This window comes from Hyla sarda, chromosome 1 (genome assembly GCF_029499605.1).
Source record: "Hyla sarda isolate aHylSar1 chromosome 1, aHylSar1.hap1, whole genome shotgun sequence".
NCBI classification, from domain to species: domain Eukaryota; kingdom Metazoa; phylum Chordata; class Amphibia; order Anura; family Hylidae; genus Hyla; species Hyla sarda.
In genome coordinates this window covers 495,443,045-495,461,010 of record NC_079189.1, presented here as the reverse complement: position 1 = coordinate 495,461,010, position 17,966 = coordinate 495,443,045, and the positions used below count along the sequence as shown (strand labels likewise).

General features: G+C 43.9%; 1 protein-coding gene across 1 annotated transcript in view; it reads right to left on the bottom strand.

Annotated features, from left to right (window-relative positions):
• TICAM2 (TIR domain containing adaptor molecule 2) overlaps positions 1-14,728 on the bottom strand; it is a 40,685-nt gene extending 25,957 nt beyond the window's left edge. Inside the window, exon 1 of the mRNA XM_056537432.1 lies at positions 14,640-14,728. The gene's annotated coding sequence lies outside the window, so the exon portion shown is untranslated. The remainder of the gene's footprint in view (positions 1-14,639) is intronic.
• Positions 14,729-17,966: the final 3,238 nt, after the last annotated feature.

The following is a 17,966-nucleotide window of genomic DNA, read 5'->3' as shown; positions in this document are numbered from 1 at the left end:
ACGTCAACACAATTCTATGAAAAACTATAAGGAAGTTTGAAACCTCCAAAATATCAACCCAAGATAAGAGAAAATGAAGATTAATTTATTAATTTATTTTTGCATTTTTATTTTTTTTCCCTCCTCCCCTAATAGCTATATCGCTTTCGGTTTACCGCCTACTGACCCATATGAGGGCTTGTTTTTTTGCGCCACTTTGAAATGACATCACTAATTTTAACACAAAATCTACAGTAAAATCAAAAGAAATATTCTTTGCTTTAAAGAAAAAATTAAAAACACGCCATTTTGCTACTTTTGGGGGCTTCCGCTTCCACGAAGTGCACTTTTTGGGAAAAAAATGAATCTGTAGGTTCATATGATTAACCTCTTCAGGACATAGGGCGTATGGATACGCCCTGCATTCCGAGTCCTTAAGGACCGAGGGCGTATCCATACGCCCGTGGGAATTCCGGTTAGGGACCGGAGCCGGATGCCTGCTGAAATCGTACAGCAGGCATCCCGGCATATCGCCTAGGGGGGTCATTATGCACCCCCATGTCGGCGATGGCCGCAGATCGCTGGACAATTCAGTCCAGCGATCTGCGGCGATTCCGGGTCAATCGGGTCTCCAGTGACCCGATGACCCGGAATTACTGGCTGATCGGGGCCGTCTCTGACAGCCACGAACAGCCATAGCCTGCAGGGGTGAGGTGGCACTGGTGCCACCTCACGATCGCCCTGATTCGTCAGCCGGATTACCGACCGACCAATCAGGGCACCTGCTGCGGGTGTCACTCCCGCAACCCGCTCCGCCCCTCTTCCGGAGGACGTGAGCGCGTGCGGGACATGCACCCCGGGTGCTGGGGACCCCGATCCCCGGCATCAATGTTGGGATCGGGGCCCCAGGAGCAGCGGCGGCGGCGGCGACGACGACGAGGGACTGACTTTCCGGCGTGGATCATTGGAGGTGAGTGACAGCCTCCTGCTGTTGCTTAGCAGCAGCTCCCAGCATGCAAAAAGGGCATGCTGGGAGCTGTAGTTATGCAACAGCAGGAGGCAGACCACCACAACTCCCAGCATTCCCTTATGGGCATGCTGGGACTTATGGTTTTGCAACAGCTGGAGGCACATTTTTGTACCTTCAGCTGTTGTATAACTACAACTCCCAGCTTGCACAAACAGCTAAAGTGCATGCTGGGAGTTGTAGTGGTGCATCTGCTGGTTGCATAACTACAACTCCCAGCATGCCCGTTGGCTGTCGGTGACTGCTGAGAGTTGTAGTTTTGCAACAGCTGAAGGCACACTGGTTGTGAAACTTAGAGTTTTTTTTTTTTTTACCTAACTCAGTGTTTCATGACCGGTGTGCCTCCAGCTGTTGCAAACTCCAACTCTAAGCAGTCAATGTACACCATGCACCGTACATGCTGGGAGTTGTAGTTTTGCAACAGCTGGAGGCAAACTGGTTGTGAAACACTGAGTTAGGTCGCAAACTCAGTAATACATAACCAGTGTGCCTACAGCTGTTGCAAAACTAAAACTCTCAGCATGTACAGTCTGTCAGCGCATGCTGGGAGTTGTAGTTTTGCAACAGCTGGATGTCCCCCCTCCCCCCAATGTGAACGTACAGGGTACACTCACATGGGCGGAATTTTACAGCAAGTATCTGGCTGCAAGTTTGAGCTGCGGCAAATTTTCTGCGGCACCTCAAACTGCCAGCGAGAAACTACTGTGAACCCCCCGCCCAGGCGACTGTACCCTAAAAACACTACACTACACTAACACAAAATAAAATAAAAAGTAAAAAACACTACATATACACATACCCCTATACAACCCCCCTCCCCTCCCCAATAAAAATGAAAAACGTCTGGTACTCCACTGTTTCCAAAACGGAGCCTCCAGCTGTTGCAAAACAACAACTCCCAGTATTGCCAGATAGCCGTTGACTGTCCAGGCATGCTGGGAGTTTTGCAACAGCTGGAGGCACCCTGTTTGGGAATCATTGGCGTAGAAGGGTTAAAACGCTGACTGAATGTCATTTTGAATACTTTGGGGGGTGTAGTTTTTATAATGGGGTGATTTATGGGGTATTTCTAATATGAAGACCCTTCAAATCCACTTCAAACCTGAACTGGTCCCTGAAAAATACCGAGTCTGGTCCCTGAAAAATCGGAAAATTGCTGCTGAACTTTGAAGCCCTCTGGTGTCTTCCAAAAGTAAAAATACGTAAATTTTATGATGCAAACATAAAGTAGACATATTGTATATGTTCACCAAAAAAAAAAATGTATTCGTAATATCCATTTTCCTTACAAACAGAAAGCTTCAAAGTTAGAAAAATGCTAAATTTTCAAATTTTTCAGCAAATTTACGGATTTTTCACCAAGAAAGGATGCAAGTATCGACAAAAATTTACCACTATGTTAAAGTAGAATATGTCACGAAAAAACTATCTCGGAATCAGAATGATAACTAAAAGAATTCCAGAGTTATTAATGTTTAAAGTGACAGTGGTCAGATGTGCAAAAAATGCTCCGGTCCTTAAGGCCAAAATGGGCTTTGTCCTGAAGGGGTTAAAGTGATACCTAATGTATATGTTTTGTTTTATTTTACTACTAAAAAAAACAAACAAAAAAAACACCATAGAACTGCATTGATCGGTGTTCTCAGTGCTCCATTAGTACAAACTGCTCAGGCTGCCTACACTGTTGGAGCACCGATCAGACAGAGGAAAGCAGGTAAGGCCCTACTGTTGCCCTTTCAACTGACCAGCTCACTAAGCTATCCGGGATGAGGTTTTTCCAGTTTTAAACACCTTTGAGCACGATCTAAAGGGTTAAAGCTCAACATTGGCCCAATTGGCTCCTGAGTGCCCTTCATTTTCATTTTAATTGTACGGCGTGAAAACGAAACCTTCCAAAATTAGCAAGATTGCGTTTTTTTTTTAATTTCCCCACACAAATAGTATTTTTTTGTTTGCACCATACATTTTATGGTAAAGTGAGTGATGGCAGACAACTGGTCGTGCAAAAAACAAGCCCTCATACGAATCTGTGGATGAAAATATAAAAGAGTTATGATTTTTTCAAGGCGAGGAGGAAAAAATGAAAACGTAAAAATAAAATTGTCTGAGTCCTTAGCCCCTTAAGGACCAAGCCCATTTTCACCTTAAGGACCAGAGCGTTTTTTGCACATCTGACCACTGTCACTTTAAGCATTAATAACTCAGGGATGCTTTTACTTATGAATTTGATTCCGAGACTGTTTTTTCGTGACATATTCTACTTTAACATAGGAGTAAAATTTCAACGATACTTGCATCATTTCTTGGTGAAAAATTCCAAAATTTCATAAAAAATTTGAAAATTTAGCAATTTTCGAACTTTGAAACTCTCTGCTTGTAAGGAACATAGACATACCAAATAAATGATATACTGATTCACATACACAATATGTCTACTTTATATTTGCATCATAAAGTTGACATGATTTTACTTTTGGAAGACATCAGAGGACGTCAAAGTTCAGCAGCAATTTTCCAATTTTTCACAAAATTTTCTAAATCTGAATTTTTCAGGGACCAGTTCAGTTTTGAAGTGAATTTGAAGGGCCTTCTTATTAGAAATACCCCACAAATGACCCCATTATAAAAACTGCACCCCCCAAAGTATTCAAAATGACATTCAGTAAGTCTGTTAACCCTTTAGGTGTTTCACAGGAATAGTAGGAAAGTGAAGGAGAAAATTCAAAATCTTCATTTTTTACACTCGCATGTTCTTCTCCTGAGTACGTAAATACCCCATATGTGGCCCTACGAAATACGACAGGGCTCTGAAGTGAGAGAGCGCCATGCGCATTTGAGGACTAATTAAGGGATTTGCATAAGGACGGAACCGGATGCAAGAATGACACTTGCCTCCGATACCAAAAATACCCTATGGTAGTGTTTTCCAAACAGGGTGCCTCCAGCTGTTGCAAAACTTCCAGCATGCCTGGAAAGTCAATCGCTGTCCGGCAATACTGGGAGTTGTCTTGCAACAGGTGGAGGCTCCGTTTTGAAAACAGTGTCATACGAGAAATATTTTATTAGGGGGGGGGGGGAGGAGGTAACTGTGTAGGGGTATGTGTGTATGTAGCGTTTTACTTTTTATTTTGTGTAATGTAGTATAGTGTAGTGTTTTTAGGGTACACTCACATGACCGGGGTCTACAGCGAGCTTCCCGCTGGGAGTTTGAGCTTCGACAGAAAACTTGCTGCATCTCAAACTTGTAGCAAGAAGCTCGCTGTAGACCCCGGCCGTGTGAATGTACCCTGTACATTCACATGGGGGGGGGGGGGGGGGGCGCAAACCTCCAGCTGTTGCAAAACTACCACTACCAGCATGCCCTTTGGCTGTCCGTGCATGCTGGGGTTTGAAGTTATGCAACAGCTGGAGGCACACTGGTTGCAAAACACAGAGTTTGTTACTTAACTCAGTGTTTCGCAACCAGTGTGCCTCCAGCTGTTGCAAAACTACAACTCCCTGCATGTACGGTCTATCAGTGCATGCTGGGAGTTGTAGTTTGCAACAGCTGGAGGCACACTGGTTGTGAAACACTGTGTTGGGTAACAAACTTCACAACCAGTGTGCCTTCAGCCGTTGCAAAAACTACAACTCTCAGCATGCAGTGACAACTGAGGGCATGCTGGGACTTGTAGTTATGCAACAGCTGGAGGCATACTACTAGCATGCCCTTTGGCTGTCCGTGCATGCTGGGGGTTGTACTAATGCAACAGATGGAGGCACACTGGTTGCAAAACACTGAGTTTGTAACTTAACTCAGTGTTTCCCAAAAAGGGTGCCTCCAGCTGTTGAAAAACTACAACTCCCTGCATGCCCAGAACGCCGAAAGACATGTTGGGAGTTAGTTTTACAATATCTGGAGGGTCACAGTTTGGTGACCACTGTGCAGTGGTGTTCAAGCTGTAGCCCTCCAGATGTTGCAAAACTTCAACTCCAAACATGCCCAGACTGTCCAGGCATGCTTGGAGTTGTAGTTCTGCAACATCTGAAGGGCCACATGTTACAGAACTACAACTCCCAGCATGCCTGGACTGTCTGGGCATGCTGGGAGTTGTAGTTTTGCAACATCTGTAAGAGCACAGTTTGGACACCACTGCACAGTAGTCTCTAAACTGTGGGCCTCCAGATGTTGCAAAACTACAACTCCCAGCATGGCCAGAAAGCCTTTGGCTGTCTGGGCTTGCTGGGAGTTGTAGTTTGGCAACTCCTGGAACGCAGCAGTGAAGATCACTTACCGCTGATCTTCACTGCTGCGTCCGCCGCTGCCTCCGCCGTTTCTGCGCTGTCTGTCCGGATACCGCCACGGGTCCTGAAACGATCGCCGATCCAGGGACATGATCGCTGGTCTCGGGACCATCCGCCATCTTCCCCCCGCTCTGCCCCAACATACAGGGGCGGGCAGAGCGGGGATTTCACCTCTAATCTCCCGCCCCCCTCCTGCCATTGGTCGCTAGTCCTAACGACCAATGACAGGGGTTTAGGAGCGAGGGGGCAGCTGCCACCTCGCTCCTATCACTCAGGATAGATCGGAGCGGTCTCTGACTGCTCCGATCATCCCAATTTCCCGGGCGATCGGGTCACCAGAGACCCGATCAGCCCGGAACCCCGCAAGTCCTTGTCATTAGTCAGTGACTAACTGACTGACTAATGACAATGATCTGCAGCAGGGGACCAGTCTGATTGGTCCCCTGCTGCATAGTGTCATCGGTCAGCTGTCCAGAACAGCTGAGATGGCATTTCTATCACCATTCCAATGGACATGGTGATAGGAAATGTATTGGACGTGTATACACGTCCATTTGCGTTGTCACAGAAAAAATGGACGTGTATACACGTCCATTTGCGGGAAGGGGTTAAAGGGGTACTCCTGTGGAAAACTTTTTTTTTTTAAATCAACTGGTGCCAGAAAGTTAAACAGATTTGTAAATCACTTCTATTAAAAAATCTTAATCCTTCCAGTACTTTTTAGGGGCTATATACTAAAGAGAAATCCAAAAAGAAATGCATTTCCTGTGATGTCCTGACCACAGTGCTCTCTGCTGACCTCTGCTGTCCATTTTAGGAACTGGCCAGAGAAGAAGAAAATTCCCATAGCAAACATATGCTTCTTTGGACAGTTCCTAAAATGGACAGCAGAGGTCAGCAGAGAGCACTGTGGTCAGGACATCACAGGAAATGCATTCCTTTTTGGATTTCTCTGTAGTATACAGCCCCTAAAAAGTACTGGAAGGATTAAGATTTTTGAATAGAAGTGATTTACAAAAAAATAAAAAAGTTTTCCACGGGAGTACCCCTTTAAGGCCCATGGGCCTTTTTTTTTTTTTTTTAAATAAACTGGTGCCAGAAAGTTTAACAGATTTGCAAATTACTTCTATTAAAAAATCTTAATCCTTCCAGTATTCTTTTTTTTTTTTTGAACACAGAGCTCTCTGCTGACATCTCTGTCCATTTTAGGAACTGTCCAGAGCAGCATATGTTTACTATGGGGATTTTCTCCTACTCTTCGCAGTTCTTAAAATGGACAGAGATGTCAGCAGAGAGAACTGTGCTCATGATTCAGCAGAGAGTTCTGTGTTACAAAAAGAAAAGAATTTCCTCTGTAGTATTCAGCAGCTAATAAGTACTGGAAGGATTAAGATTTTTTAATAGAAGTAATTTACAAATCCGTTTAACTTTCTGGCACCAGTTGGTATAATAACAAAAAAAAAGTTTGCCACCGGAGTACCCCTTTAAATGGGCACTGTCAGATTCAAAAACATTTTATATCTTATACATCTTGGTAAAATATTAACCTTTCTAATAAACTTCATAAGAAAATTTTATTTCCTTTTTATAGAAATCATGGCTTACATAATCATGGCTTTGTCCAAGCTGAAGCACAGGCATGGACCAAGTCCACTAAGTGAGGGTGGGCTAGTACTCCTCTGTGCTCTCTCCTGTCTGATAGTACTCCTCTGTGCTCTCTCCTGTCTAATAGTACTCCTGTCAGGATCCGGGTACTGTGAGGATACTGGTGGTGGATCCTCTGTGTCAGTGGGGTGATGACGTGGGCCGTACCAGGGGAACGGAGTCTAAGGGGTTACTGGTTTTCACCAGAGCCCGCCGCAAAGCGGGATGGACTTGCTGCGGCAGGTAACCCCCAGGTCGTTCCACCCAATAGCGACGCAACCCCAACTGACGGCTGAGATAGGCGCGGTACAAGGGATTAGGCAAGAGCAAGGTCGGACGTAGCAGAAGGTCAGGGCAGGCAGCAAGGATCGTAGTCAGGGGCAACGGCAGAAGGTCTGGAACACTGGCTTGGGACATACAAGGAACCCTTTCACTGGCACAATGGCAACAAGATCCGGCGATGCTGGGAAGGGGAAGTGAGGTAATATAGGATAGGGCACAGGTGTATGCACTAATTGGGCCAGGCGCCAATCAGAGGCGCACTGGCCCTTTAAATCGCAGAGAGCCGGCGCGCCCGCCCTAGGGAGCGGGGCCGCGCGCACCGGGACTGAACAGACGGAGGACAGGTCGGGTAAGAAGACTGGGATGCGAACCGCGAGCGGACGCGTCCCGCATCGCGGGTCGCATCCCCGCCAGAGACACTAACGCAGCGCTCCTGGTCAGCGGGTCTGACCGGGGCGCTGCGACAAGGTAAACGCTGCGAGCGCTCCGGGGAGGAGCGGGGACCCGGAGCGCTCGGCGTAACAACTCCCCTGTGCTCTCTTCTTCCTGATAGTACTCCCCTGTGCTCTCTTCTGTCTGATAATACTCCTCTGTGCTCTCTCCTGTCTGATAGGACTCCTCTGTGTTCTCTCCTCTCTGATAGTACTCCCCTGTGCTCTCTCCTTCCTGATAGTACTCCTCTGTGCTCTCTCCTGTCTGATAGCACTCCCCTGTGCTCTCTCCTGTCTGATAGTACTCCTCTGTGCTCTCTCCTATCTGATAATACACCTTTGTGCTCTCTCCTGTCTGATAATACTCCTCTGTGTTCTCTCCTCTCTGAAAGCACTCCTCTGTGCTCTCTCCTGTCTGATAGTACTCCTCTGTGCTCTCTCCTGTCTGATAGTACACCTTTGTGCTCTCTCCTGTCTGATAATACTCCTCTGTGCTCTCTCCTGTCTGATAGGACTCCTCTGTGTTCTCTCCTCTCTGATAGTATTCCCCTGTGCTCTCTCCTGTCTGATAGTACTCCTCTGTGCTCTCTCCTGTCTGATAGTACTCCTATGTGCTCTCTCCTGTCTGATAGCACTCCTCTGTGCTCTCTCCTGTCTGATAGTACTCTCATGTGCTCTCTCCTGTCTGATAGTACACCCCTGTGCTCTCTCCTGTCTGATAGTACTCCTCTGTGCTCTCTTCTGTCTGATAGTACTCCTCTGTGCACTCTCCTGTCTGCTAGTACTCCTCTGTGCTCTCTCCTGTTTGATAGTACTCCTCTGTGCTCTCTCCTGCCGGTTAGGATTTTGGCCATGCCGGTGCTCCAGCTTGGACAAAACAATGATTTTATAAGCCATGATTTCTATAGTAACCACATATAGGTGGCAAATGGGATTCCACCTTCTAACACCAGGCTGTAGTGGATACACGCACTTCTTCAGATTAGGCGCTGCTGTATTTCTCTTTATATTTCCCTATACTGTTGGTGTCTGGATATTTTACTGATCTTGGCACCTACAGACAGATACAGCCAGGATCAGCACTTTCTCAGCTAGTTCAGGAGCATAGCAGTCAAGCTGAGATGTGATCCCATGGGTGGAGAAAGACAATTTCAGTGCTGTATTAAATGTACTGTACTAAGAATTAGATTTCTTCCCAAATCTTACATATTGCAATGTACCAATGCTTCCTCAGAATGTTCTTAATAGCTTGTGATGATGAGCTGTAGGTTGTAATAAAATTAAGGTTGTAATTCTTATTTGGCGGCTTCGAGGTCTTGGTGCGTGGCTTGAGACAGTCCTCTTGGGTCAAATTTTTTGTTTTTTCAAATGCATCGGAGGTTTTGGGTATTTTTTGGGAAAATGACAACTTCCTGAAAGGAATAATTCCAGCACACCCCATGGTCACCTTTAGAAGAGCACCATCCTTGAAAAACCTGTTGGCTCCCAAAGCTCCTCAGAAAACTGGGGAGCTACCAGTGCGTTAGGAATTGCTGCCTGTGCTGCAAAGAAATCGAACATGGGCGCCAGTCATTCCAATCCCAAACCTCAGGAGATACTTTGAGATAAAATACCAACTTACATGTGAGTCTGACCATGTAATCTATCTAATACAGTGCTGCTGTAGACTACAGTACATAGGCAGGGCCACCCAAAAACTCAGATGTAGATTCAATAAACATAGATTCAACGTGAAAACTGGTTTTCTTCTACATAGCCTGTCGAGGTATTGCAGTCAAGTCCACCAGGGGATCACAAAACCATTTACAGTCATCCCAATAGACACCATTCCGGAAAATAAGTCTTATCGGTTTGAGGTCCTAAAGTAATTAGAAGTCTTCTGGATCTACAAAGGCAATTCTTTACAGCCACTCGGTTTGAACGAAATTTCAGAAACTATACTGGTTTGAAGTCATGCCTCAATACTGCCCTGACATAACGTTTATGGTAAATACTCCACATTTTCCCTCTGAACTAAGTTCATCCATCCTCAAAAATAACGTTCCAGATATATAACACACCATTACCTCAAGTCATAACTGTTAAATATGGAATATTAATCTCATGCCACTCCTCTGTTCATCTATGGAATATATAATCTTCTATGTAACCATAAAAACGTTATCTTATGTAATATATATGGACCCCTCCCCCAAAAAATACAAAATTACAATATCAGCCACACCACCACAATAATACTAAACCAACTTATAGCCATTTTTATCTGCCGTTCATTCTATCACACTGATATATGTAGTTGTATATGTTATCACCTGCATAATTTATATCTACCTATCTATACCAATATATAGATCATAGAAGGATTCATAAATACCATCATATTATGTAACCAGCTCGCAATTCCAGTTTTGTTTCCTGAATCGCCTTCCCACCGGATTAGCGGAGCTAAGACCGGACGAGCTGAGGCTGCAGGCTCCATATCTTAATCTAGATGTCTTCTGAGGTGTTGTGCTCTGAGCGCAACACTATCTGGTAAGTGGTTTTCCATCTACCTCCTGCACATTATTGTGGCGTACTTCACCAGGGGAACGTATTGCTCTTTTCTTCTCTTTCTCTGCTACAAATCTTACATATTGGCCAAGATTTATCAATCTGTCCGAGACAAAAATGTGCGTGATTTTTGTCTGAGCCAGACAGCAGCCAATCACAGCTTAGCTCTCATTTCCCAAAATAAGCTGTGATTGGTTGCGATTTGTCAAAAATCAGGCAAATCTCATCTCATATCTGTTTAATTCCAGTTAGTTCCATTAGTTCTTGTCTTAAGTTCCTTGTCTGTTTGTTGTTCCCTGTAAATGTTTGGCATTTGGAAGTCATTGAGCCTTGCCAAATGTGTATCTCTGTTAAAGGGGTACTCCACTGGAAAACCTTTTTTAAATCAACTGATGAAGAAAGTTAAACAGATTTGTAAATTACTTCTATTAAAAAATCTTAATCCTTCTAGTACTTATAGGCTTCTGTATGATCCACAGGAAGTTCTTTTCTATTTGAATTTCCTTTCTGTCTGACCACAGTGCTCTCTGCTGACACCTCTGTCCATGTCAGGAACTGTCCAGAGCAGGATAGGTTTGCTATGGGGATTTTCTCCTACAGTGGACAGTTCCTAAAATGGGCAGAGGTGTCAGTAGAGAGAACTAGGGTCAGACATAAAGGAAATTCAAAACGAAAAGGACTTCCTGTGGATCATACAGAAGCATATAAGTACTAGAAGGATTAAGATTTTTTAATAGAAGTAATTTTACAAATCTGTTTAACTCTCTGGCACCAGTTGATTAAAAATAATAATAATAATAATGTTTTCCAGCAGAGTACCCCTTTAAGTTTTTTGTGTTTTGTTGAGTCTTAGTGCCTTCTTCAGGGTTCTTTTGCATTTTTTACTCTACGGCCAGTGCAGGGATATTACTAACTCAGTTTTCTTCTCAGTTAAGGTTAGGGAAAATTAGTTAGATCCTTTCAGTGTTGTCTTTCTTTGTTGTATTCTATTTAATTTCTAGCTGTTGTTTTTTTCTCTCCAGTTTCATTGATCTAATGGTAAGTTCCCATTTTGTTCTTGTTGCTTATTGATATATGCTTGTATGATTTTACATGCTACTGCTTGTTGGTCATCCTATTGTTTCCTATTACTAGTCTTGGGTAATCTGAATAGTGGTAACTATTGTTAGGACATCAAAAGGCGACTGCTGTAGGTGAAGCCAAGTTCTGCCGTCTGGTGATCAGTAACCATTGCTACAAATGATAAGTGTCATTTAAAGACCATTTCCAGCAATGAGGCTCTTAATAGTATAAAAAAAAAAAAAAGTGTCCTGTCCACAGATCCTCCCACCATGTTAGGACAAACCAGCACTGATCTCCTATAATTTGGTTTTATAGCTGGTCGTTATAACCATGTAATTATCACGTTGAGAGGGACACTGGTCACAAAATCCTTACAATAAGCATAGCCTTTGAATAGGTCTTCATTACAATGACTTCATAGTTGGAGCATGAAAGCCAAGCGTTTAGAGGTGAGGGGGACAGAATGCGTGTCCACTGTATGTGGGTGTGTAGAGAATGTCGCTAAATCTCTAATATACCATGAAAGTCATCTGTTCTTTCATAATAACAGTCTAGGAAAGTTACTGGTTCATACAGCCGTTTTGTTAATAACTTGACTGTACTGCCACCTCTAGGTACACAACAGATACTGCAGTTAGAATAAAGCTAAGGTTTCACACCCCTCTATTAGGGCAGGTATTGTTGTCCATGAGGCAAAGACAGAAAATTAGGGCAAGCTCTATTAGACTCCATATACAGAAGCTTTCTTCCATAGACTTTTATAGAAGATAATCCTCAGTACTCCACAATTAGAGTATATATTTTTTTTCAATGCATTCATTTCATACAAGTAAATTAAAGATCTGCAATTGTGACCGCTACATCCGATCCAAGTGAAGACAGATGTTTTTGCCCATCCAGGAACTTTTTCAAGTAAACTCAGGATGTAAAATGAACATAAGTGTACATGAGAAGGGATTTAATACAATCCCTTACAGCAAATTTGTCTCAGTTCCTCACTGTGGTGTCTTCCATGTACAGCGTAAAGGGGTACTCTGCTGCTCAGCGTTTGGAACAAACTGTTCCGAACGCTGGAGTCAGGAGATTGTGACGTCATAGCCCTGCCTCCTCATAATGTCACACCCGCCCCCTCAATGCAAGTCTATGGGAGGGGGCGTTTTACGCCCCCTCCCATAGACTTGCATTGAGGGGGCGGGGCTATGACATCACGAGCTCCCGTTGCCGGATTCAGCATTTGGAACAGTTTGTTTCAAACGCTGAGCAGCGTAGTACCCTCTTAAGTTTATGGCATTGCATCTCCATAAGGCCCAGATTTACCACTATAAGGGTGCGTTCAAACGCTAACACTAGCAGCGGGTTTCCTGCATCGGGAATCCTGCTGCGAGTTACGCTACCATTGATTTAAATGGGTCCACAGACAGTCCGCAATAGTTTCAGATTTGCGGACTGTCTACGGACCCATTCAAATGAATGGTAGCATAACTCGCAGTGGGTTTCCCGCAGCGGGAAACCCGCTGCTAGTAATAGCGTGTGAACGCACCCTTAGACCTGGTTTCCAAACAGGTTTTTTTCTGGAATTTTGGTGAAAACTGCCCCTGCAGTTTTTGAGCCAAAGCCATAAGTGGACCCATTAAGAAGGAGAAGTATAAGTCCTTCCTTTATATTTCCCATTCCTTTTAAATACACTTCTGGATGTGGTTAAAAAACTGCAGTGGTAGATTCCAAACGATGTCAGAAAAAACGTGTTGAACCTAGCCTTATTCTAGTGTAATTTGAAGCAAAAAAAAACTGTATTACATTACACAGCATTTATTATGAAGGGATATGAGGTCAGATATAAGGTGGGGATATGAGGTTACATATGCGCATGAGTAAGGGGGTGTTCCCTTGAATTGTTGCGTCCAGACTTAAATGGCCATGTCTGTAACACCTCCCAGCATGTATCATTGAAAACAATATACTACTCTATGAAAATATTGAAGAAAGAAAAGGAAAAACTAATTATTTTAACAAATGTCTAAACTGTGAGTGAAAGTTACTTACATAAAACCGCACTTGTCTGAATTCTATGCTATAAGCTACTTTACAAATTCCTCTTGTTCTAAATAATGGAGTAAGGAGAGTGATAGAACTCTGTCTAAAAGGGGACTCTGCGTTTAAAACTTTAGCACACAATTTCTTGTCTGTAGAGTTGTCATTGCACTTTTGACTGTGGCACCAGCTGGACATAACATATTGAGCATATTGGGCACCCAAATGACATCTGTAACAAATCAACAGGTGTGGACCCGCTGTTCCATCTACCTGTTTGAGTTTGGGCAAACTTGGGAGCAGAATCTATGTATTGCCCTGGATTTCTGTGGCTGGGAAAATACCAGGATGCTACCACAAGAGTACTTCTGATTAGATGGCAACTGGCCTGGCTGGCCGGACATTCCCGACACCAAGCACCAGGAATACAGGCAGAAGGGGTGAGCTGATGCTGTAGGTGGTAGTAGTATGGCACAGGAGAGTACAATTTAGCAGAGCTGAGTAGGTGCTATAGCTGAGCTAAGGCTGTAGAAAAGCAAAGCTGAGGTCAGATGAAACCAGGCAGTGCAGGAAGACAACGGGGACCACCATTCCAGCTAAATCTGCACTGAAAAAAAAACCAAGTGGGGCAAGTTTTAATCTGAGCCCTGCCTTAAGTACAAACAGCAGTTAATGAAACATGAAGAACCATTAAAGGGTTACACCCTAAACACTATATAGGTATCTATGCTGAGTCACCAGGTGTGTCTGGAGGAGATGGAGCAGTCATAATGAACTAACCACTTCAGAGTTTAGATCTTACTCTTCACATACAACCATATGGATCACACAGCTACAATTTCCTTTCCTCTGTGGTATTTTAATCAGCTCCTATTAACATATAATAGGATCCTATTGATTCCTACAAAATGACCATCATTTTGCCTATGCAGACATAGGGGGAATTTATCAACAGATTTAGAGCCCACCTTACAACGTGGTACACTGAAGTGTGATTTCAAAACAAAGTGTACTAGCCCAAAATTTATCATGTCATTCAACCATTTCAATTTGTTGCACATACACAATACCACCGCACAAAAGAGAGAAATCATTCAGGTACACCACCTTAATAAATGTCCCCCATAGCCTTAGTGATGGCCAAACATATTGGGTCACACACACCTTAATAACTGAATATTTCATTCGGCTCCATTGCCGCAGGGGTATAAAATCAGCCCCTACCAATGTCATCTGCCTTTACAAACATTTGTAATAGAACGGGTCCTTCTAAAGAGCTCTCTGAATTCCAGCTTGGTCCTGTAATAGGATGCCACTGCTGCTACAAGTCCGTTTCAGAAATGTCTTACCTCCTTGATTCCACGCTCAACTGTGTGTGGTAAAAAGCAGAAGCATTTGGGGGAGATTTATCAAAACCTGTCCAGAGGAAGAGTTGCTGAGTTGCCCATACCAACCAGATTGCTTCAGTTTTCAGAGGCCTTTTAAAAAAATGAAAGAAGCGATATGATTGGTTGCCATGGTCAACTCAGCAACTTTTCCTCGGGTCAGGTTTTGATAAATCTCCCCCTTAGGACCCACAACTACAGAGAGCAGTGTAAGGGCTGGTTCACATCACGTTTTCTCCCATACAGGAGCGCACATGGCAGGGGAGAGCTAAAACCTTGCGCTCCCGTATGTAATTAATTTCAATGAGCCGGCCAGAGTGAAACGTTCGGTCGGCCGGCTCATTGAAACTAATTACATATGGGAGCACATACGGTCACATACGGGAGTGCAAGGTTTTAGCTCCCCCCTGCCGTATGCGCTCCCGTATGGGAGAAAACGTGATGTGAACCAAGCCTTATACAAAACAGCGCAGCCAAGTGCAATAGTGCATAAACGTCACTAACACTCTGCTGGCATTAAAGGGGTACAAAGGATAGGGGATAAGATGCCTGATCGCGGGGGTCCCACCGTTGGAGCCCTCGGCAATCTTTCATGCAGCACCCCGCTATCATCAGCCTCCAGAGCGAACATCATTCCTGGTATGATGAATCAAGGTCACGGGGCCGGAGAATCCTGACATCACGCTCCGCTCCCTCAATGCAAGCCTATGGCAGGGGTTTGTTACAGCTGTCACGCCCCCTCCCATAGGCTTTCATTGAGGGGGCAGCGCATAACATCACATGGGGGTGGAGCCGTGACATCACGATGCTCCAAGCCCCATGATTCATCAGACCCAGAGCGATGTTCACTCCGGAGGCTGATAATAGCAGGGTGCTGCATGAAAGGTGGCGGGGGTCCTCAGCGATCAGGTTTCTTATACCCTATCAAGATGTCTTAGGGCCAGAGTACCCCTTTAAACCAGCACAAAAACTATACCTCAAGGGAGCGTCAGCTTCAGCCAAGCCTTACAACAACAAGCACAATGCGAAGTGTTGGATGGAGAGGTGGACTTTGGAATAATGGAAACATGTTCTCTGTCAGTCTGATGGACAGTCTAGTTTGGTGAATGCCAGGAGAACCTTATCTACCTGGCTGCATTGTGCTAACTGTAAAGTGTTGGTGGATAATTCTATGGAGTTAGACTAGACCTTAGTTCCAGTAAAGGGAAATACTAACGCTTCAGCATTCCTAAAACATTTTAGACAATTGTATGGGGAAGGCCCTTTTCTGTTTCAGCATAACAGTGCCTCAGTACACAAAGCAGGGTCCATAAAGATGTGGTTGGAAGAGTTTGTTGTGGAAGGACTTGACTGACCTGCACAAAGCATTGACCTCTACGCCACTGAACACCTTTGGGATGCCCTAGAACACCGATCGTGAACCGAGCCCTCTCACAACCTGAGCATCTGACCTCACAAATGCTGCTCTTCTGGATTTTTTTTTTTTTACTTTTAAAAAGGAAAACTCATCTTGCTCACCCACACTAAACCCAATAGACTAGATTTTAGTGTGGGTGAACAGGATTTAAACGAGGGATCATTTACTTAGTTTCGCCAACTGTCCGAGATATCTTGTTCTTAAGTTCCGGGATTTCTAATAAGAATAAGAGCACTGAAGGTGTCTCTCCTGCCGGCTGGCTGCCTCTAGCTCTCATAGTAAGGCTCCTAAGCCCGCCTCACCACTATGCGTATGCATTGAATTCAACAAAATGTCTTTGTGACCCACATCACGTGATTGCAGCACTCTTTCTGAAGAAGACAGCCTTCAGCTGTCCGGGCATGCTGGGAGTTGTAGTTTTGCAACACCTGGAGGGCCACAGTTTGGAAACCACTGCTCCAGAGGACAGGCTGCCCATACATTTGCCCAGAAAACCAATTTAGTCTCTGCCCTATCTGCTCTGTTTAGGCCACCAAGAATATCGTAAACACCAATAAAGTAACACAAGACGGCATAGTATTGTTTTTACCACTCATTTTATTTATTCCCTCAGATGGTAGTTTCAAAATTTGCCTGGCAATACCAGCCATTACACAGATTACCCCCACCCCCTTTCTATTCCAAGCGTCAAGCTGCAGCAGTCCACAGCACTAAAGAGATTTTTTTCCTCCATCAATAACTAAAGATAAAATTATGTCTACATATTTCAGTCACAAAAAAAAAAAAAAAAAAAAAAAAACCCCAGCTGCACTGTATGGAATGCTTCCTCTTTCCGGCTACAATTTTAATCCAAAGCAAACTAATGTCGGCCTAGTGCTCGCTTAACTTTTTATTTACCGTTTCATAAAAAATATCTTCTTCTTAAATATCAAAAGACGTATCTTCCAGTCTTTATAAATTTGGATAAATACCTGGAGAAATTGCACGAAATTTCTTAGTTAAACTTATTTCAGATTTAAGGGCTACATGACGTTCTTAGGCTTCCATGCAACTTCCGAGGTGTATGGTGCTGCAATACAGGAGTCAGTAAGGCCCTGTCAAACATTATATATTTATTATTTCCAATTTTGGGTTTCATCAGGTCCTAACATTGCCCAACAGAGACATATATAAAAGCAGAAGCAAGGAGAAATACAGTGGAATTTATGGGACTCTGTTCAACTAGCATTAACATATAGCTTTTAGGCTTTGTACACACACAGTATATTGAGCCTTATTTTGACCTTCCTAAAAGTAAATTTTTCCAGGAAAAAAGTATCTCTAAAGGAGTACTCTGGAATAGGGTTTTTTCCCATTCTGCTGGTTATAAAAAAACAAACCGACTTAACTCCCCCAGTGCTTCTGTTGTCCCGCTGCAGACCCTGATGCAATTCTCTTCCTGGTACCCTGAAGACAGTTTGTCAGAAAGAAGACCGATGCTGGGACTCAATAAGTCACATTGCCGCCCAGCCAATCACTGGCCGTGACAGGACAGAGTGACATATTGACCACGGCGAACCAGGAAAATTATCACACCAGGTCAACAGATGGGAAGTGGAAATGGGAAGGTTGCTTTAGTTCTTCTTTTAACCAGGGCTGTGGAGTCAGACGAAATTTTGGGTACCTGTAGTCGGCAAACAATGAACTGACTCCGAATCCTACTAAATTTAGATTGGAATAAAAAAATAGCAAGTTTAAATGTCCCATTTCTCAAAAAGTTATAATTAATGACTTCTCTACTGTAAGAATAAAGACCAATGCATGCAGTGCCTCACATAACCCCAAACAAACACATTAAGTGACTGTGAAGAAGCATGCTTTTCATGTGCTTCACT